General features: G+C 52.2%; 1 protein-coding gene across 12 annotated transcripts in view; it reads left to right on the top strand.

Annotated features, from left to right (window-relative positions):
- The window catches only part of MSI2 (musashi RNA binding protein 2), a 389,990-nt gene that overhangs the window by 172,164 nt on the left and 195,543 nt on the right, over positions 1-22,283 (top strand). The window lies entirely within an intron of this gene.

Genomic DNA, 22,283 nt, shown 5'->3' with positions numbered 1-22,283 from the left:
AGAAGTATATAAACATCAGCGTGCAGACACACCTGGGCTTACAGATGGACCTGGGTTTGAACCTCCGCTTCAGGATGCTATTCTGTACGTCTGTGGGCTTCTTGGAGCCTTTTTCTTCTTGAGTAAAAGGGGGTCCTGGGAGACAGCCCCCGCGTAGTGCACAGAAGGCACATCCCATCAGGGTTGCTCTTTTTCTTTTTCTCAGCCTGATTCTATTCTTCCTTTCCCTTTGTGATGTTGTTATTTAAACATATGTAATGTCAGTGTTATCAGGGGCATTATGCCAGTTCACCGGGATATGAGAAGCACTTAACAGGTTGCCTGGCACACAGTAGGTCCACGGGCATTGTATCTGTAGTTGTGTCTTTGGGTAGAATGGACAGCTGCAGGGTCTCTTTCGTTACTATTTCATGATTGCCAGCAGGTTGGCGGCTTCAGGGGGAGGATGCTACGACAGAGGGATCTAAGTGAAGCATCCCCTCCATCTGCTTCAACGCGCCCCCTTGAAGGCTGCACTTTTTTTTTAATAATAGTGCAACTTTTTTAAAAAATTAATTAATTAATTGGCTATGTTGGGTCTTTGTTGCTGCATGCGGGCTTTCTCTAGTTGCAGCAGGCAGGGCCTACTCTTTGTTGTGGTGCGCGGGCTCCTCATTGCCGTGGTTTCTCTTGTTGCGGAGCACAGGCTCTAGGTGCGTGAGCTTCAGTAGTTGCGGCACGTGGGCTCAATTGTTGTGGCACACAGGCTCAGTTGCTCCGCGGCATGTGGGATCTTCCTGGAGCAGGGATCGAACCCGTGTCTCCTGCATTGGCAGGTGGATTCATAACCACTGCACCACCTAGGAAGCCCCAAGGCTCCACTTTTAAACGGGGCTCCACGTCACGTTCATGGTCTTGTATGTCAGCACTGCCAATTTTGATGAACCTTCTGGAGATGTTTACCTTCTTGGTTTTTAAGCATGAATAACTTCACTTCCCTAAAGGGGAGTTGCTGTAAGTTTCAGAACTTGGAGAGGTTTTTGTTTGGGGATTTATTTTTCTTAAACAGCACAGGGCTCCTTGACTGCTGTAGGGATTTATGCAGCCTGTCCAGTTAGCGCCCAGAGGAATCAGATGTGTTCTCCACTGGCCTCTCCTCTCCTCTCTTCTTCAGACTGGGTTCAGTTGCCCAAGATGAGAGTGGATGAGAATGGAGAGAGGGTGTTGAAGGACCAGGAGCCCAGGCCGAGCTGGAGGCGCAGGAGGCGGCGCTGGCCTGGGGCCACATTCCGCTCCCCATCTCCCTGACAGGTGTATAGAATGGCATCTCCTGCCGGCATTCGTGGGGCCTGGGACATCTCTGGCAGACAGTGCAGGAAATCTGACGTTCAGACTCTTCTGAGGATTGGAGAGCCCCAGAATGCTTACAAAAATTGCCCTTGTCAAAATTTGAGGGGGTGAGGAACGGCAGTGACGGGGGAGACATATTGTTTCAAACCAGCCTCGGAGACGCAGGAGCCGCCTCCCGCCTGACTGGCTCCTTCCCAGCCCCGGGAAGCAGGGCCCTTGGATGGAGACCGTTTACGAGTGCGGCAGCCTCTCTGTCCACCTGGCTGACGATGCCCGGGCCCACTCCTGAACCAGGCTCGGAGCTGCGGAGGGACGCGCGCGCTGAGGGGCCTTTTGGCTGGAGCCACGGGTGAGAGCAGGCCCACACGGAGCCCGTGGAGGTTCTGGAAGCTGCTTTACGTGGGCTGCGCCTGCTGCGCAGCCACCCCGAGGTTCAGGCAGTGTCTCGGGTGCGTCCCTGCTGGTGTCCCGTGTTCCGCGGCGGCAGCTGTTGGTGCTGACTGATGCAACGTTCCGGCAGCTGCGTTGGGCAGTTGGGCATGCTTGGCGCCAGCAGCCTCTCCCCGCCGCCCACCCTGCCCGGGGCACCCGAGGAAGGTGCCTGAAGCCCAAGGGCCGGCAGAGGCTGTCATGTGGGGAAGCCCGGGAGCTCGGTGACTCAGGGATCCCCAGAACAGCAGGAGGGCCGACCCCCGCTGTGCCCAGGAGAGACGTCTGAGGTCGGAGGGCAGGTTAGGGGCTGAGCTGACTCTTAAAGCTGGGTCTGCTCTCAGCCCTCTGAGTTTAGCCGCTCCCCCTCAGTGAGGCGGGCCTGTCATGGGTTTGGTCTCATTTGATGTCCCAGGCTGCTCGTTGCCGCTCACTAGCTGTGTGTCCTTGGACAAAGCACTTCACCTCTCTGAGCCTCCGTTTCCTCAGAGGCCAAAGGGGATGTGCCCAGTACAGCCACTTTCCTTTAGTCCTCACTGAAAAAACTGGGCTGATGCCTGTCTCCTCATAAATCCAACGGTGCCCTCGTGGACCATTCAAGGAACGGCAGCTGCCCTGAGGGGCCGACGGGCAAGGCACAGAGCCAGGGAAGGAGACGGGAAAAGAGCGGGAGAAACTAAGTGCTTGCTGGTTCCTGCCCTTTTACCCCCTCCCCAAAGCTCTCTGCTTTCAAGTCGTAGAAGGGACTTGAGCCTGACAAATCTACAGAATTCCCGACGAGCGGCCAGGCCTGATGATCACAGCTGCTACTCATGGAACTTACACCGTCAACAGCCTTACCAGGCAGGTTCTGCTGTCACCCCCAGTTTATGGACCAGAGCACAGAGGCTCAGCGTGGACGGTGCGCCTTGCCCGGTGGTGGTCACTGCAGAGCCACGAGATGACCCAGATCCTTCTGCTCAGCCCTCCTTCCGTGCTGGGAACTTTGTTCCCCAGAAGAGCGGGAAGATGACTCTGGTTGTCCGAAGACCTCCCAGGCCTGGCTTGCCCTCTCCGTGCTGCATCTGGTAAGCCTGGCACTGAGCAAGGCCCAGGCAGAAAAAAGGGCTTTTCAAGGTGCGTCTAGAGTGATGAGAAGGCCCTGCAGGGGCGGGTCCCCTCTTTGGCTGTAAGTAAACCTCCCTGCCTGGTCTCCTTTCCAAGCACCAGCCCTTCAGGGGTTCGGATGGCGTGGCTTTGTACACAGGGCCCTTTCAGCACTTGAAGCAGGAGGACAGGGGTCTACTCTGGGGTGTCTCCTTTTTTCCCCATGATGCTGAATTTTAAAAAAGTGGGGTATTAGCATCAGACAAGTAGCTGACATCTGGGCCTCTCTCAAAGAAATTCTATGGTGGATGTTTTCCCCAAGATGCACAGCCAGTGGCCGAAAGAGAGATTTATCCTTTAAACCCACCTGACTCCAGAGGCGTCACCACCGACTTCCTGGTAAATACCTGCAGGCCAGGAATGCATCTGTGAAATGTTTCGGAGATGATCCCAGAAAAGCCTCCGCTGGTCACCAAATTGTGTGTTTGTGTCTGGAGATGAATTGTGCAAGGGAAGGTGTTTGCTCCTGGAATAAGACATTTTGTACGATCCATACAAGCCTTTAATTTGACATTGCAGTCAGATGCTGAGCTGTCAGATGCTGGGTTTGAAGTTGAAAGTTGACTTTCCCCCCTGTAGCTACAAAGTTCTGTGTCAGCCCGAATTTCAATTTCCTGGGATTTTTGTATGTCTGCAACTCAACTTGGCATTCTCTTTTAGCACCCTTGTTTTTTTGTTGTTGGGTTTCTTTTTTGTTTTTGGTTGTTGTGTTGTTTGTTTTTTGGTGGTGGTGGGTAGAGGAGGGGCAGGTTAGTGACAGGGTAAGGGGGGCATTTAATCATTTATTCTTTTAAGTAGGTTTAATTGTATAAAGATTATAATGCATACAAACATCTGTAATTAGGGGAGTTGGTTCTGTTAGACAGTTGTTTTAGTGAAGAAAATTACAGTGTTCATAAGGAGGCGGCAGCGTATATTAACATGCAGCTAGTTTTTGTTCATTCGTGCCGCCTGTTTCCCAGGGCTCCCCGGAGGTGTCTCCCCGAATTCTGAGGGCTTCCCAGTCCCTCCGCACTGCCTGGACTGCCTTCAGTGAACCAGGCCACTTTCTAGAATACAGAGCCTTTCTCTGGAGGTTTAGGAGACCAGACTCTGTTCCACAACAACAGAAGTTTCCCTCATTCGTGAGAGAGCTGTTTCGGGGTGTCTCCTCGGTGCCCAGCACGGTCCTAGGCCTTGCGGGTGAAGACGTGAACGAGATAGCTGGCTCTTTGCTCTCACGAAGCTTATAATCGAAAGGGGAGTCAGACCGTAGATGAGCGAGATAAATGAACGTGCGACTTACAGATACTCATCTGTGCAGAGAGGAGAGAGAAGAGGGTGTTCGGTTGGAGACGGGATGGGGGGTGAGGGTGCTCATTTCGGCAGAGCAGGTAGAGGCCTCTGAGGCCACGCACAGTCCAAGAACTGGGGTTTCCAGGAAGTAGTGCTGAAGGTAAGGGTGAGCTCTGTGCGTTCAAGGGACTGGGAGGAAGGATGTTGGAGCTGGAGCGGAGTGAGCCAGGGAGCTGGGGCTGGGAGCTGAAGTTGGAGAGGTGGGCGGGGGGCTGTCGGGAGTGTGGATTTATTCTCAGTGCTCCGGGGAGCTGCTCTGGTCCCGCCCACGTGGCCCCCTTTTGGGACTGTCTGCCACATGGTCTCCACGTCAGAGGCACCAGGCACACAGAATAGGGCTTTTCCCTGGAGGTGAGCCTTTTCAGGCCCCCGAGAGGTGCTCTTAGTGGGGGCTCCTCCTTGAGGAGGTGGTCAGTTCCTGGAGTGTAGGCACCACAAGGAACAGCAGTTAGAGAAAAGGGTGAGCATTCTTTCAAGTCGGGATATTCTTCTAGGGCTCACTAGGCTGTGAAAAGAGGTGCCTCCGTGTGCTATGGGAGCATCGTTGATTCCGAATGACTCCATCTGGGTTCTGAAGGGTGAATAAGAGTTTGATAGGACAGACGAAAATGGGAAGAACTTTTCTGGCAAGGAGAACCCACTTGGGCAGAAGTGTGTTAGGGGAACGCCAAGTAATCTGGTGTGGCAAGAAAGTGAGCCTTTTGGGAAGGAGCGCTGGGGTCAGGGTGGACCAGGCCTTGGAGCTTTGGACTTAATTGTGTAGCTGTCCTCACATATGCTTTGATGCCATGTTGATTCATAAACCCTGAATCCAACAAATCCATTTGCTCCAAGGAGGTTGACCGTCACCCTTAACAACTCTGAAGGCAGCTGCGGCAGTTCTAAATTTTAAAGCCCCCTGCTAACAAACACACGAAAAGATGCTCAACATCACGCACTCTCTCTCTCTCTCTCTCTCTCTCTCTCTCTCACACACACACACACGCACACACACGCACACACAGAAAGCCCCCTGCTTGGGAAGGAGGACTCCTGGACAGAGGGACCAGTTGTGGAGGGCCTGGTCCATGTTTTGTCCGAGCCCGGGGGCTCCTGCTGTCACATGAGTAAGGCCCAGCTGACCCAGCTGTCCTGCTGAGCTCTCGGTCAGATGGCGAGTGTGTGGAATGACATAGGCCATATCAGGTTTTCTAGCGACGTTCCCAGCAGCTTCCGTGCCCTTTTCCTGCAGCCCCTGGGAGGCCAGACAGTCAATACCCTGTTGATCGCCCGACCCCAGGGCCCACATCCTCTGCTCCTTGTTGCTTAGCTTCCAGAATGTCACTTCTGGCCATCATCATGCTCTTCCCAGTCCCTCTGATGACTTACTTCTGTTCGAAAGCCTGAAATGCCAAGAAGCGCGTCATCTGAAATATCGCTGGCACGCCTCTCCTAGTTGGTGTGGGGCAAGCAGTGAGCGACGAGACTCTCGGTGTAGGTTTCAGCCGAGGGAGGGCGAAAATGAAGTTACACGTTACTGAGCACGAGGCAGGCGTTTGTGCGCCCGACCCAGAGTGGGCAGTTTCGGGGCTCTGGTGGGCACACGCTCCCTGGCCTTGCTGAAAGCCGATTTGCTGCGATGAAATAAATATGTCCCTAATTGTTTGTGGTGCGGGAAGGCGATCCCATGAGCATTAATTTGCCCCAGCCCAGAGTGTGTGAGAGCCTGCCTGGCATGTTTTTCTTTTCCATTAACACTTCTCTGATAAACAGCTTAGATGCACGGAGAAAAATTAATGAAACTATTGTAACAATCGTGAATGTGTAGGTAATTTATTAAGGACAATTAAAAAGCTTTAAAAATCATCCATGGGGCAAAATGAACAGGAAGACGGTGTGTGGTGGATTTTGGCAGGGAGCCTGCCCGTGGGTGTGTGAAACGGGTCCCGCCACCCACCCCGTCTCCCTCTCCCCCAGTAGAGTGACACAGCGGCGGGGAGCATGGATTTCTCCTGTCGAAACTGTTAATAACAAAAATTTCATGCTGCTTCCCCATTGCAGAAAGTCCCATCCCTCTTGGGGAGGGATAAGGAATGGATCTGTGAGGCCCAGGACAGCCGTCTGAGTCCTGTTCGGCTTTCACAGACAGAGGGGTGCTTGCTCCCATGGTCTCATGGCTCGAGGAACGGTCACACTTGGCTGTTTATATAAGGACTTTATTTTGTGTTGACTCTGGGAGCCTTAAAACCAGGTGAGGAGCAGAAAAGGAAGCCTAGAGAGCTTGAGGTGGCACGGTCGTCGTGTCATCAGCCGTTTACTGGCTTGGACCTCGGGCCGGCCTCCACATAGCTGCTCTGAGCCCCAGCTTCCTCTTCTGCAAGATGGGGGTCATGGTTAGGAATGCATGGAGAAGTGGGGGAGAGGGTCACCCTAGATCATGCATGCAGAGTCTGGCACCCAGGAAGTCAGTGCTTAGTAAACGTTGAATAGCCTTTGTCATCATTAAAGGCTTCTTTATTGGGTTGCTGACTGAAAGCCAAGCTAGGGTGGAAACCCAGATATCTGACTCCCAGGCCAGTGCCCTTTCCATGCTGTGCCACTACTACCCACCCATCCTGTGCCCCCCGTCACAGCTCTTGATTTACAGGAATGCACAGGTAGTGCCTGTGCGGGTGCCAGGTGCACTCACTCAGCCTACTCCAGGTTGGAGTGAGGCCCCTCTTGGGAGGGGTGGGGCTGCCATGCTTTCTTCTGGTCTCATCTCCACCCCGACGCCTTCTCACCCATGTCCCGGTTTATAGCCCCAGAGTAACAGATCTCCCCCACGTTTGGAGTCGTTTCCACATCTGTGAAGAACTGGGGCTGCTGGGAATTTTTTTTTTTTAATTGGTTGATGACCAAAGAAATCTGTGACCTTGTAGAACAGCAGAGATACCTTTCATAAACGGAAGCTGTGCTGCTGGAGGGCACAGACCGCCCTCTGGAAGGCTGCCTTCGTCTTCCTCCGCTTTGTCCCAGGCTTGATCATAGACACGTACATTGTGTGTCCGTTATAAACCTTTGCGTCTGTTTGCAAGAAGTAATTTTTAGTTCACCTACTGACTAGAGAAGAAAATGAAGTGTTTTAGCGCAGGCACGTCAGATACGGTGGATTTTTTTTTCGCTTCCCATGCTGCAAATGAACAGTGAAAAATTACTTGCTTTTGCTATTAAAAGCTATAGAGCCTGTAAAAAATAGTAAATTATGGAGACATTATCAAAGTTTATAGGCACTAGAATTTGACCTTCAGCAAATTCAGCATTGGCGGCAAGAGGGTTTTCTTTTGCCTCTTCAGAACGAAAAATGAGAGGGAGGAAGAAGATTTATTTCTTTCTGGGGCTAGAGCAGCAACTGGAAATGGCATCCCCCAGTTTAAGGAGAAAAAAGCTTTGCTACGTTACATAAAGTGATACAGGAAGACTTCTTGGGGAAAATGAAGACCTGCAGAAAAGCTGAATTCCCTTTGGACCGTTTACTCTCCCTCCCTGTTCCTCATCTCTACCCCCAGACTTGCTCTTATCATTTTGGTGAATATTCATACACAGCTTCTCTGTGCATTTGTATACGTTTCTACATGCTCAGAGAAAATAAGTATGAGTCGGCTTTCCACTTTCCCCCAAACTTTCACCTTTTCCTCTTTGCTTTCCTGAGGCTCAGCTGGGAGAAGAGGGAGGTTGGGTGGGTTGGAGTAGAGATTGGATGGCCTGGCAGATGGTGGTGCTGTTTCTACCCTCTTAGTTCTCCTTGGGCTCCATGAAGCTTCCTCAGTCATTAAGAATCCGGGAAGATGGATGGGTGAGAAGACTGGGGAGCCGGGTGGTTGAACGATGCAGGTGAGTGTCCAGGAGGAGCAGAATGTTGGGAGGTTAATTGAGGGCCAGGTATTTAGACTTCGGCTTCCTTTGTTTTTATCTAGATCCTGACAGTCTTCTGAACCAGGAATGCCTGAAGCTGGCTACAAGACAGCAGTGTCCATGGCGTGGTGTCGAGTGTGTAAATGTGTGAGAGTGTGGGTGTGTGCGTGTATGTGGGCGCACACTTATAGTAGGGGTTTTGTGGAGAAGCCTCCATCTCCCTTGCGGACAGTCTTGTCCTGGAAGGCACAGATGAGATCCTTAGCTGAGTAAGTCAGTCCCCAAGCATGAATGATGGTGTTTGAAGACGGTACCTTCAAAGAGAGCTGGCAGTGACTTCTGAACTAGCGGGCTGATCTGCCCGTGGTGGACTCCCGAAGACCTTCTGCAAGCGGCCGCCTGCACGCCGCCTGCCCTGTGACATCTCTGTAGCAGTGGCATCAGCCTGGGTCTCCAGTCTCTGGACCGTAGACACTTTGCCCTTTCGCCAAGAGCGGAGACCCTGTAGCTGTTGGTGGATGTTCACAGACAACGGATCCCTCATCTCATTCTCGCCTGCTTGTACCTCTGCTCTGAGGCCAGCAGAGAAAATTGCTTTGGCACTCTGCTTTTCTCCACGATGTAAGGTGGGAAGTTGAAGATGCAGAACCTTAGGAAGGCAGATATGTGATTTGGGAATTACAGTGAAATTGGCACAGCTGTCCAGCCTGGCGGCTTTCCTCCTCCTCACCTCCTTGTGGGGCTGCATATAGTCTTTGAGACTCTCCACAGCTGCTGCCCAGCAGGGGCACTTTGGGCCTTTCAGAAAGAGAGAAGGCACAAGTGTGATCTGTCACCTTTGTTAGCTGGCTCTCTGGTCCCAGGGATCCGGGGGTTGTGAGAATAAGAAGCCTGGACCCCTCCAAGCTTTGCTGACCATGATCAAGGGTGATGCCCTTTCTTTCTTGCCTGGAGAGTAGCTCTCCAGGATGTGCACATCCCCCTGACTTGGAGGTGGGCCCCTCTGGCCACACCCCCTTCATCAGGCTCCAGGGAGAGGGCACGGTAAGGGCTTCCATGGTCAGCACCTGCTTAGTGACTTCCCTCGACACTCAGTGGAGGTTTGTCCAGCTGGGGTGTGGCTGGGTTCTCACGTTGGCTCTGGGCAGTGCGCCACACAGCACCCCCCTCCCCTTCACCAGGAGAGAGGGACCCTCTCCTCCAGGGGGGGAACAGGGGCATGCTCTCAGCTCAAAGGGACTTCAGGGGCCTGTGGTCATCCTGCCCAAGGGAAAGAGACTTGCCCAGGACTGCCTTGCCTTCTGGCAGCAGAACCAAGTCTAGGAACCAGCCTTCTGCCTCCTGGTTGTGTGTGTCCCACCCTGGGCCCGAGACCCCTGACCTGTGCGTGCCAGGCTCTGGGGGGCGGACCTGCCATGGCCATGATTATCTGCTCACTTTTGTTCTTAGTAGATCAGGATCATTAAATGTGGACTGTCTTTTCTGCACTCAGGTTAAAAGAGCAGAGGGGGATGTTGGTCTTGAAAGGGCTGGTCTCTAAGAGGGTTCTGATCTGTAGAGAGAAGGCCTGATTTCTCTCATTTTTGCAGTTAGAGCAGATCTCATTTACTCAACGCCCACAACGTGCCAGACAGTGAGCCACACGCTCCTTGGGCACCATCTTACCCATTTCTCCTACCCACACCCATGAGGCTGGTACTGTCCTCATCCCTGTTTCACTGATGAGGACCTGGAGAGAGGTTCGCATCCTGCCCCCAGGTGACACAGCTGAGAGGTGGGGAGCTGGGATTTGAACACAAGGTTCAACCTCAGAGAGGAGAGCGCTTCTGCATGGCAGATGCGGGCCAGAGCCTCCTGGATCATACTGACCAAGGGGCTTCTCACCCGTGCCCATAATCAGTGTGACGCCGCCTTCCTGGTTTTCGGGGCATCTCATGACAGCTCATATGAGGCTTGCTGTCTCTTCTCTTGCCGTCCAGGCAATGGGCACCACAGGTCCCATGTGTAACTTGATCATTTGGGGTGGAGCCACATCCCTAAAATGACTACGTGGTGAGGAGTCAGTGGTATCATGGGATACTTGGTTTCCAGTGTTGTAGAGGGACAAAGCAAGGAGCATAATTCCAGCATCCGCTGTGCAGCGAGAGCAGACACATCTGCCTGCAGGGAGTACGTCTCCTCTGCCGTGTACTCTTCTGTATTCACTTTTTTAGTCCTCATACAATCCTTGGGGTTGGTACTGTTATTATTTCTCACTTTATACGGGAGGACGTGGAGGCGCAGAGAGGTTGAGTGGTTTATTCAAGGTCACACAGCTGGGAATTGGCAGAGCCAGGATCCAAACTGTCTGACCCTAGAGCTCCTGCCTTTCTCTTCCTCAACGAACACCGCTGGTTGGATGAGTTCCTGCACTGGGCAGAAAAGGCTGCGTGGCCCTGGGTTCAGTTATCCAGTTGGCTGCCTAGGCCAGCACCTAGAGGGGGACTCTTATTCCTAGGATGAATCCTCAGTGAAATAAACGGCCACCGAAAGGCTGAGTGGAGAAGACGGCCTCCCCTAGGAGTTCTGTGCAGATCTTGAGCACGTTCCCCAAGTGTGTCATTGACCTGAAGGAGCCTCGGGCTGAGCGATGATTACTACGCGTCCGCCGGCCCCTGAGACCAGAACCCCAGAGAGCCAAGACCCCCTCCTTCCTGTGTCCAGACGCTGCTGCCGGTGCGTGGTGGCCACGTGCATCCACGGACTGTCCTCAAGGACGGTTGCGAGTGGTTGCAGCCCACCTCTCCCTCTCCTTGTAGCTGCCAATGGTATATTTTTGTGAGACCCACTTCAACCTAGGTCTGTGCTTTGGGCTGTGGCCACGGAATCGAACTGTTCTTCGTAGCCAAGTAGGCACTTGAACTCTTGACCAGGTTAAAACCACAGAGTTGCTAGTCCAGCTCCCTGGCTCGGGAAGCAGGGGTGCCAGCAGGGCTCCATCTGGGGGGTCCCAGCCTATCCTCCGTACTGGCCCTGCTCCTGCCCTGGCATCAGAGGGCCTGGCTGGAACCCTACACCTGCCACTGTTAGTTTCATGACCTTGAGACTGTTAAGTAACTTCTGAGAGCCTGGGTTTCCCCCACGTACCTTAGAAAGTCCTGTAAAGCACCTAGCACACGCTCAGGTGCTGGAGAGCCGCCCGATGACTGAGTTCCCTCCTCGCACCTCTTCATGTGGCTCCGGGCCCTTGTGTGAAAAGAACTTCCTTTTCTTTTTGAGTACAGACAGCTGTCTGTTTCCCCTTGTGTATGAAACTGTCTCTCTGTGGTAACTTTGCAGAAAAGGTGGTTTTGCCATTTTCCCCGAATAATGCCGTGACATCCCTGCCCCCTACCTCATGCGCAGGGAGCTGTGGTCACGGTCACGGTCAGACCCCTTGGCAATAATAAGGAGACTGGAGATGGGGGAGCTTGAAGCCATTGCTTGTAAACGAGCATGTTTTTCTCTCTTTTCTGCTTTTGTGAAAACCAACTTCCTGTACAGCCGCTTGTGTTTAAAAAGCCCCCTAAGGACAGGGGTGCTCTCAGCCCTGGTCCACTGCCTGCCTGGTTCATGGGACCTTTATGAGTTAAAGATCACAGCCGTTAAAGAGAGATTGACTGTAAACCAGCACAGCTTGCTCTCCTCGTGCCCAGCCCCTGAATATTTCGGTTTTTGCGTAGGGTGAGTCTAAAACAAACAGAGGTGTCCTGAGAGGTGTGGTGAGCTGGGACCCGGCACAGCAGGAGAACCGGGCCAGCCAGGGGAGCTGGGGGGCGGGGGGGGGGCCCAGGTTGCATCGTCAGCCTCCCGTTTGTATTCTGAGAGGTAGGGCAGGAAGAGAACTCAGTAGACCCTGCCGCCTGCTGATTTGCTGCTGACGTTGGGGAAACTTCAGATTTGCCCCCTCCCCAACACACACACATGCACACACACACACACACGTATAGACACACACACACGTATAGACACACACACACACGCATAGACACACACACACGCGCACACACGTACAGACACACACACGTACAGACACATACACACACACGCATAGACACGCTCACACATGTACACACACGTACAGACACACACACACACGTACAGACACACACAGACATGTGCACACGCACACATGTACAGACACACACACGTATACACACACACACACACATGCACTTCCATCCCAGTCTTTGCCTGTGTGTGGGTGTTCTGTGCAGGCTGATGTCTACAAAGGCTTTGGGCTCTCTGGACAAAGCTTTGAAGATTAATTGGGACAGAGATGTGGTAGAAACATCACCAGGAAGCTTTTTGTTATGTGCCTTATCGTCGCATGTGAAGATGGACCAGCTGCCCCACGGAGGCAGCCCTCATGAACCCTCTCGCCTAAAGCAGACACAACAAAGTGAGGGATTTCCAGGCAGCAGAGGGAAACCATCAAACAGCTACCACCATTTAACAGGAGCAATCGTCAATATTTCTGAGCTGGTCCCTGGGAATACAAGGAGGTAGAAGAGTAGTTCCTGCTTTTGGCGGACAGCTCATGGTGCTGGAGTGGGAGGCAGGGGAGACAGACCCAGACAGGATGGGATGAGTGCAGAGCACTTTTTTACCTGTATCTCCTCTCAGCCTCATCATGTCTGGGAGAAGCAGTGAAGGGCACTGGAGCTGACTCCCCTGTCGTGGAGCTGGGTTTGCAGAGTTACAGGTCAAGGGCCGTGGTCAGGAGCATAGTTAGGGCTAAATCTCAGGCCTGCTGCCTGTGGGTCAGCTCATCTTTACAGCAGTATGTTGTTGATGGAGTTCCCAGGGCTGCATCATCTCAGTTTATTTTAGGCAGATGATTGCCTTCTAGGTCATTCTCAATCATTTAAGCATCCTTGGCAGGAGACGTACCTGAACCTTCCAAGGCTCCTTGAGAAGGGAACAAGGCATGATACTTCCCCACCCACTCTCCGTGCACCCTGGGCCCTGTGTGTTTTTTTAATTAATTAATCAATTAATTTATTTATTTTTATTGGCTGCATCGGGTCTTCATTGCTGCATGCGGGCTTTCTCTAGTTGCAGCGAGTGAGGGCTACTCTTCATTGTGGTGCATGGGCTTCTCATTGCGGTGGCTTCTCTTGTTGCAGAGCATGTGCTGTAGGCGTACGGGCTTCAGAAGTTGTGGCATGCAGGCTCTAGAGCACAGGCTCAGTAGTTGTGGCGCACGGGCTTTGTTGTTCTGTGGCATGTGGGATCTTCCCGGGCCAGGGCTCGAACCCGTGTCCCCTGCGTTGGCAGGTGGATTCTCAACCACTGCACCAGCAGGGAAGTCCAGCCCTGTGTTTTTATTGGCATCTCATTTGGAAAGTTCCTAGCTGTTGGGAGGGGAGGGGAAGGGAAAGTTTGTTAGTGTCATGTTCCAAGGCCCAGAGCTTTAATGTGTGGTCAGATTGACCACTTCTGCCAAGTTCACCATTTCTTGGGGGCAGAATTGGACTGAAAGACTGGACATTTTCCCCTAGGGCTACATTTTCCCAAAGGCAGTGTGAAATGTTAGAAAACACAAGGACTTTATGGTCAAATAAATTTATTTATGAATAAATTTAGCAACCACTGAATTCCCTAAATGCAGAACTTCTCAGAGCCTTTACTCTGCTAACAAGTGTTCTGATTTTCTAAGATCAGGTTAAGGTAGACACTGTTTCCTGGACTTATTTGGCCACTGAATTTATTTTAGGGGGACTGATGTCTATTCCTTGGGAAGCTTTCTAAAGACACTACCCCTTTTAGGTCTTCAGATTCCTCAGCTGTGAAATGATAGGAGTTATTAGAGTGTTCTGTAACATCTTTACTTCTTTTTAAATTATTTTTCTTTCTTAAAAATCAATTAACAAATATTAGGGAGTCAGGTGAATTTTGACTTGATAGATTCAAATAAGATATCTGTATCAAGTCGATATAGATATATCTATGTGACATATTGCATATATAAATGTATATTTAAATAAATATATCAAACTGATATAATTTTAATATACATATATATTTATGTGCATATGTACATATAAACATTTGATTTCATAATATATAACATAATACATATGATATATACTACATAATATATAATAAGTTATTATAATGTGATAAATATAACAAATATAAACGTGTAAATATATATACACATATAATCTCTCAATGGCCATCAGAGCTCAGCTCAACTACTGTTACCATGCTTTAGTCAAAGTCAAGGAACTTTGAGTCATTGTGTAATTTCTGGTTGACTCTTGGAAGCCGCAAAGCTTCGTTGTTGACACCGTCTCTAGAAACGAAAGGAGTCTGATTGGGAACCCCCTGGCTGGGTGGGTGGAAAGCCTCCCTCCAGCCAGGACACGCTCTGTGTCCCTCGCCTGTGAGTGGTCAGCCGGAAGCCCAGCAGCCCCGCCCGCCACTCAGAGGGGCTGCTGCGTAAGGCTTGATCATCGCTCCCAGTCCCATGTCTTGAACCAGGCTTGGTGTGTGGGGAGGGCACCCGGGCAGACCAAGGGAGGATAATTCGAGAATTCCCTCGCCCATCCCTTGCTTGGCGGTTGCCAGGCACCTGGTGAGCGTGTTGGGTTGTTTGCTTTGGAAAGATGTGGCAGCTCCGTGTAATTGCCACCGAGTAACCTCCGCCTGGTCTCGGCACGGGTGGCTGTGCTGCGTCATTCAGGAGGACGCCCGCCCCTCTGTGAGAGCCGCGCAGCCGAGGCAGGCCTGCACTGCTTCATGTTTTCTTCCCATTTAATGAGTGTGTAGTAAAACTTGAGTTTCAGGGCACTTATGAGGCACACAGTTAAACTGCAGTGCTTTGGGACTTGGGCTAAACGTTTCTGACACACATCCTTCTGAGCTTTTAAAGACTGCCTTTGTGTTAAACTTGGGTCTTTGCCTGCTTTCTTTTGAAGTGCCCCCTGCTTTATTTCAGGGGCCGGGAGTGGGAAAGGAGTGAGGTGAGAGAAGGTGAGGCAGGACATGGGGCCCGCAGTGCCGGGCCGTTGTCCGTGCTCAGACTTTTCTGGGAAAGGCCTCCAGTGCCTAGAGATGGGAAGGGAAGGATTTGAATCATCTGCTGTGACTTTGGCTCCTCTGATGTCAGAATGTTAGAGGCCCTGAACCTTTGACCTCTGGCTCCAGGTCTGTAAATCTCCTGTGGTCTGAGGCTTGTTAGGCTGGAACCCTAAGGCTTGATTAGAGGAGTTCTGGTGCACACCATTTTGTGTGTGTGTGTGTGTGTGTGTGTGTGTGTTCGTGCATCCAGTGAAGTCTGAGCAGGGGTCAGACACAGTGGTAGGTAGTGGAGATGGGGACACACAGTCCGTACGCCTGGGGACCTCGGGTAAGCTGGACTTGTGCAGAGCAAGTCATGAAATTACCAGATGAGGTGTGCTGTGATGCACACGTGTGGGAGGCAGAGAATTCAGGCACAGGAGGAGGGCTCCTCTGGGGAGAGCCTTGCAGGGATGTGAGGCCTGAGTGCAGGTTGGAAGGACAAATCTGATTCAGCAGGTAGAGGAGGGGTGGCGAGGGGTCCAGACAGAAGGAGCTGCCAAAGCCTCAAGGGACGACAGTGAGGAGTTTGCAGAACTACAGGCGGTTCCGGAACCTACAAGAGGGAGGTGGGAAATGAGGGCCCTGGGGCTGGAGGGCTGGGCCAGGTCTCAGAGGTGCTCTTGGAGGCTGAAACTTGCTCTTCATCCAGGAGGGGAGGGGAGCTGTGCAGGGAAGGAAGGGGAGGGCACTACTGAACTGCAAATAGAGAAGGGCATTTGGGCTGAGTGTCTTCCAGGGAGGGTGACAGTCTGGCCAGTGCAGGATGTGTGCTTGGCTGAGTGGCAGAGGGGGGCGGCTGCGTGTCCTCTGTACCCAGCTCACTCACCAGGCCCAGGGCTGAGACTGCAGAGGCCGTGCCCCCCGTTTGGGCGCTTCACTGGGAAGTTAGATTTAAACACCCTGTGGGCTCAGTGGCAGGGCTGGTCTCCCCTCCTCTCAGAGCCCCCTTTCCTTTGAAGTGTTAGAATTGGTGCTGCTCCCGGGAGGCCTGAGCACGTACCCCCAGGGCCCTCTGGCGGCTCCCTGCCCTTGACCCAGGGGCGCAGATCACACGCTGCAGAGCCATCACCCCGCCTCTCTCAGAGCCGTGCCCCGACAGCCCTCTGCCCGCTCCCCGAGGGCCGCACGGTCATCCCAGGCAGCTGTTCAGCGGTAATTAGTCAACCCAAGCCTTGCAGGTTCCATGACTCATTGTCTTAAATTTTAATAAGTGCAGAAAAACAGAGTGCTGATTTATTAAAAATTAATCCTCCTAAGAGGTAGCTCTGGCCGAGGGAAAGCAGAGGGGCCGCCGCGCTTGGTGGGCTTGGAGGGCAGGCGGCGGGGTGGGGGCCGCGTGCAGGGAGGCGGCCCCCACGGCGGCAGGAGCAGCAGGGCACAGCGCTGAGGCCCCCGCCCAGGCACGGGCAGATTTGCAGAAGGAGATGGCGGCTCCGCACAGATGTCTCCTTTTATCCTCCGGCCTCCTTCCCTTCGCTTCCCCTCTGTGCTAGTGTTCTAGGGCTGCTGCAACAACCCCAAACAGGGCGGCTTCAGCAGCAGACATTTACTGTCTCATCGTTCTGGAAGTCCGAGGTCCCAGAGCAAGGTGTCAGCCGGCTTGGTTCCTTCCGAGGGCTGTGAAGGAGACCTTTGCACCCCTCCCCCGGCTCCTGGTGGTTTGCCGGCAGCCCTTGGTGTTCCTTGGCTTGTCGGCCCATCACCCCGTCTCGGACCTCATGTTCACATGGGTTTCTCCCGGTGTGCAGGTCTGGGTCCAAGTTTGCCCTTTTGGACTGGATGTATGAGCAAGGACGCTGGGCATGCTTGGATCAGGGGTCCACCCTACCAGTGTGATTTCATCGTAACTAATTACTTCTGCAATGACCCTGTTTCCAAGAAAGGTCACATTCTGAGGTGCTGGGGGTTGGGACGTCCACATACCAGTCTGGGGGGGGACACGACTCAACCGCTTCCTTCTGCTCGCCCCTCTGACCCGTCTTCTCCCTGCCCTGATACCCTCTCGTTCCCTTGACCTTGCTCTGCATCTCTCTGCCGCGCCCTCTGCTGCCTCAGCCTCTCGAGAGTCCCCTTGCTGTTTGGGCCACACGCGCTGACCAGAGATGGATGTGTGCCTTGTGGTGTACCAGCCCCACCAGGACTTCCTCCCCTGCCCTCTGCGGAGCGGCTGCTGTGCCCACGTGAACCCAGAACATCTCGGCGTGCAGCCCCCAGATTCCCCTTGCCCTTCTCAGACACGACTTTTCTTCTGGGAGGCTGAAGAAGTCCCCTGCCCAGGGTTCAGTTCCAGCCCGGGGGTGCGTAGGTGGGGACAGGAAAAAAAAAAGGTGTCTCCGTGAGCCTGTATATCAAGAGAGAATTTCCTTCCATTGATCAGAAATATTCCAGCACAGGGCAGGGACATCCCCTGAATGAACCTTATCATTTAAAGCATTTCCTCCTCCAAGGCAATCAATGTAGGCCAAATGCAGAGCTAGCCGCAGTGTTGAAATTCAACACGAGGGGCATGTTGGCCCCCAAAGCATTATGGGCCATTAAGTCCCTAATGTAGAGAGGCCTCTGGGTGGCTGGAGTTCCTTCCTTCTCTGCTAATCACGGGAATGCCTGGCTCCCATCCTGTTACGCTCAGCGTCACACCCACCGGCACGCAGACACGTGTTCCTGGTCCTGCTCCCTTCCTGTGTACTTGTGTGGATAAAGGAGGTTGGCGAGTAGCCAGGGGACTCCCGCCTTGGGTCTTTTCCTACCTGCATCTCAGTGGAGCCACCAGACCTCGGGATTAGGGAGCGGCTGGGTCCCAGCTGTGAGCACTCCCTTCCACCTGCATTTTGGTGGCCCCGGCCCTGAGCTCTAGGAGGGATGCGGAGGGACGCCTGCATCCGTCTGCTCTCTCCCTTCTGCTGGAACCCTGCCCTGCTCAGTTCTCCTGATGGGCTGTTTTCCACCTGGAGTGCCAGGCCCGCATGGAGAAGGGATGGGGCAGGGCTGGATCCCCCAGCGTTGTGTATGGAGGGGTGGGGGGTGGCAGCCTGAGTGGGGAGAAGCTTCGTCTGAGTAGCACCCATAGTTTTGAAATGACTTGAAAAAATTTGATCTTGGGGAATTTCCATCGTGAGTAAAATCTAGAAGATTCGCAAAGTTTTGAGAAAGCCACCAGTTTCTGTCTGTAAAATCGGCCCCCTCAGCCCCTGTCTTTTGGTTCCGCCTGAGGCTCTCCCTAGTCCAGACCCTGATCACCCATCACCCCAGGGCTCTTGCCCCAGCCTTCCAACGGGTTCGGTCTCTTCCCCCTGCAGGTATTCTGCTTCTCCACGAACCCTGCCTTCACGGATGTTCTAGTGTATTTTCTTACCTGGCCTTCCAGCCTGAAAGGGAAACCAGTCCAGTCCCACTACTTTTCCAGCCTCTTGGCTGTCGGTTTTACAGTGTGCATTCTCTGCTCCAGCCCCGTGGTCTGCCATGCCCAGCATGGCGTGGTCCCCCACCTCCATCTAGGTAAACTTGGCCCATCCTTCAATGCCAGTTCTGTTCACTCACCTGCCACATAATCCAAACAGGATGCCCTTCTTCTTTGTCATTTGTTGGACACATTGGTTTTAGAATGGAATATTCCATACTTAATAGATTATGTCCTGAATACCTTCTATTTTTGTCACCCCCCCCCCCCCCCCCCCGCCAGTGTCTCCACCTCATCTCCCGACCTACGTTTGGTTCAGTTTAACAAACACACAATGGTCAGTACATATTTTCTGGTCTCAATAGAATTATAACTCTTTAGTTGGTATTGGGGATGGGCTGGGACGTTGAGTGAGGAAGGAGCCCTGAGTGATTCCCATTCCTTCCTCTTTCCCTAAGATTGGTCCAGCAAGCGTCCTGCAGAGCCTCCTGCTTTAGCTTGGCAGGAAGACGCCTTGACCTTGGGTCCTGGGTTCTGAGCTGAAAACAGTCCCTCACCCCCATCAGTTATGACAGAGGCCTGTGAGCACTGCCCACCTGGCGTGAGGTCCTGTGTGAAAGCTTGTTGCAGCCGCCCTGCTAAGTGGTGTGGTTTCTTTGCTTCCTGACCTACCTGGGAAATGGCCCCATCCTGGACCATGGGACTGTTTCTGATAGAAAAAAAAATTTTGGATGGAATCTCCTAGAATCATTTCAAGCATGTGATGTGATTATCCTTTCCATTACCGTGATATTTCTGTTTAACGTGATTCGGTGACTTGTTATGAAAACCTAAATGAAAGCGCGGGGGAGGTATTTTGTTTACCCGAGAGCCAGCCCCGAGCCACTTCACATGCACCTGTTTGTCCCAGGCTCCTTTTCCTAAGCAGGGAAAATGAGGTAGATCAGAAACTGCTTTGCTGCTTTTTCATGAAATAGGTTGTTGTTAATTCAAATGACTATTGGACTTAGGGGTCCTGGGGTGGGGTGGAGGGTGGGACAAGGGAGGTGGGAGCTGACGTGTTCTGAGGGTCTGTGCCAGGCGTTACGGAGGCCTCCACGTACGTCGTTTAAACCTTGTCCGGGTCTCGTGGGTGGTGGGTGTCGTCTGTCCCCTTGCACAGGGGCCTCTAGGCTGGGGGTTGGGGAATGTCCTATGTCGTGCGCAGATGGGGCTGTGCCCCACTCTTCTCAGCCCGAGTAACCATCCTTTCCTAAATTCCAGCCTCTTCTCCACCCTCTCCTCTGCGTTGCGGGGTTGGAGCAGCCCAGAAACCCAAGCTGTCCGTGCAGTGCACCCGCTTCTTTTAAGATCAGAAGACCACGCAGCTGTATTACGATGCTTTTAGAGAATGTTTCCTCCGCTCTGAGCCCCGTAGAAGGTTTCTGAGGTCGATTAGGCAGCAAACGCTTTCATGGCTTTGGACTCATCAGGTTGATTTGGAAAATTGGCACCTAATGGCTTAACAACTGGAATACAGTCTGTGAAATTGTACCTAGGAGGGGAACATGGGTGTGCACGGCGGCCTCTCCCTGGCTCTGCTCCCTGTGCCCATCGAGTGGGGTCTCGCCTAATGAGGGGAGAGGCCCTGTCACTCTTCATTTTTCAATTGGGACCCAACATATAGTGGCAGCGACTGTGGGGAGACTTCTGGCTGGAATTTCTCCCCACTGGCCTTTAAAAGGCCAGGGCCTGAGAATTCTTGAAAAATTAATGGGGTCTCTGTGGGTTCTTTACACTTGCTGGTAACCTCGCCTCTCCCAGGCCCGCTGTGGCTTCGCAGCATAATAGCTGCTCAGCAGCTGGTCTTTTGTATGCAAATATGACCTAAAGAAGTACGGGAGGCAGCGGTCCATTGTTGCCTGAGCCTGCGATTTCAAACAGACACGCGGCTTTTAAAATATTCCAGACAGATATTGAAAATGTCAGCAGCAGGTTTCTCCTACTTACTTCTTGCCCGGCTCTCTTTTCCCTCTCCTCCTCCCCTGCCACCCAGCCCACCATAAAATATAATCAGAAAAAGCTAGTAAATAATTTAAAGAATTGCCTCAAAGGATTTTCAGACTAGAAAGAGGCTCCCTTCTCTGGTTTAAGTTGGGAGAAACTGTTTTCATTTTTTTTCCCCAAGATATTTAAAATATTCAGGAGTGTCCCACAGGGTCTTGAACTCATAAGTGTCTGCATTTTTCTCTCTATACTCTCATTTCCTCTTTTCTTTATTGAATTTTTTTAAAGGTAGCTGTCGGCAACATTTAGGTCCAACTTTCAAAAATGAAAATCATATTTGAGATACTGGTCTTAAGTCAGACCAACCTAAGTTTTTGTTCATCTGAGTTCTGTGCCCCCTGCTCTTTAGTTTAACGAGAGGGTGGAGTGAATCTTGGCTGCTGTGATTTTTCATCCTATTAACTCTTTTCAAAAGGGTCCCTTATCTTGTGAGCAGAAGGGAATGATGTCTCATGTGTGGGATCACTGCATATCTTCTTCCAGAAACTTAATCAGTCAGGACTGGACCTTCTGTCCCTACCTGCTCATTGTGAGAGGGGAGGGAGGTGGTCAGGCCTCTGGCTAGCCAGGAGCTTAGATCAGGATGAGGGTGTAGGGGTTGGAAAAACCTCAAATCCATCCAGTCTTCACCCCCTGAAGACAGGTAGAGCCCTTCTTGGAAGAACTCTCAAATAGGTTTGCATTTCTGGGTCTCTTAGAAGTCCTAGGGCCAGGAGTCTGGCTGGCCAGGTGGAAATTATTGTACCTGGGAGGTTATTGTACCTCTTGATAATCAGTATTGAGTGGATGGAAGGAAGGGATGAAGAAGAATGAATGGATGGATGAATAGAAGGAAGGAAGGATCATGGATAGAAGGGCAGATGAAGGATGGATGGGTAGATGGATGGAGGGAAGGAAGGACAGATGGGTAGGAAGGCAGATGAAGGATGGATGAGTAGATGGATGGAGGGAAGGGTTAGGGTTAGGGTTAGGAGAGAGATAGTGGGTATTTGGTTTCCCTGTTTGCCTTTTTTCTCTCATGCTATTTTCAATCAGATGGCATTTCTCAGGCCTGCTCCTAGAAGCTGGGGAGAGGTGATCTAGAACTCTGGTGCTAGGGGATCCTTACAATGTCCTGTCCTTTAATATTCATAGAGGCTACTACTGACTGACCCTCTAAGAAGGTCATTCTTCTGGAGTTTTCTTTCCCTTTAAAAGGATAATGTTGTATCCCGTCGCCATCACCCCTTTCCTGCAGGACCTGCACACTGGCACTCTCTGGCTCATGGTTGGGGTATCTGGCAGTTCCCTGCCAGAGAGCCAGATGTGTCCTCTCTGGGTCCAGCCAACAAATGTCACATCCTTGGCACTGTGTTCTGTTAACTAAAGCGGTTGCTTCAGGCCCAGGAGTTTAAGGCATAGTTGGTGAGAGCTCAGGTCTAGAGGCAGATGAGCTGAATCTGAATCCCTGGGGCCACTGCCTGCTACCTGTGTGACCTTAGGTGAGTTACATAACCTCTTGGAGCCTCAGTTTCCCCATCTGTAAAATGGGAGAAGTCATCTCTCCCTAAGGATATTGTGAGGATTAAATGAGGTGGTGTGTACAGAGCCTTTAGAAGAGCAGTGCCGGGCACCCGGTACCCACCCCAGGCAGCACGTG

The sequence above is a fragment of the Hippopotamus amphibius genome, chromosome 17 (assembly GCF_030028045.1).
Source record: "Hippopotamus amphibius kiboko isolate mHipAmp2 chromosome 17, mHipAmp2.hap2, whole genome shotgun sequence".
NCBI lineage: Eukaryota > Metazoa > Chordata > Mammalia > Artiodactyla > Hippopotamidae > Hippopotamus > Hippopotamus amphibius.
This window is presented reverse-complemented; position numbering and strand designations above follow the sequence as displayed.